Here is a 364-nt window from a genome sequence, read left to right as displayed (position 1 = left end):
TGTGTTGTTTTAAACCTGTATGCATTAGTTTTTTTCTGATTAACACAAAAAGAAAATATTTTTAGGAATGATGGTAAACCCACAGCAGATAGTGACCATTGACTCCCATAGTGGGAATAAAAAAATGATGGAATTTTATAGGTTCAATGAAAATTCTTTCATAATTTACTCATCCTTGTGTTATTTTAAAACTGTATACATTAGTTTTTTCTGATTAACACAAAAGAAAATATTTTGAGGAATGATGGTAAACCCACAGCAGATAGTGACCATTGACTCCCATAGTAGGAATAAAAAAATGATGGAATTTTATAAGTTCAATGAAAATTCTTTCATAATTTACTCATCCTCGTGTTGTTTTAAA

This window comes from Paramisgurnus dabryanus, chromosome 9 (genome assembly GCF_030506205.2).
Source record: "Paramisgurnus dabryanus chromosome 9, PD_genome_1.1, whole genome shotgun sequence".
Lineage (NCBI taxonomy): Eukaryota > Metazoa > Chordata > Actinopteri > Cypriniformes > Cobitidae > Paramisgurnus > Paramisgurnus dabryanus.
This window is presented reverse-complemented; position numbering follows the sequence as displayed.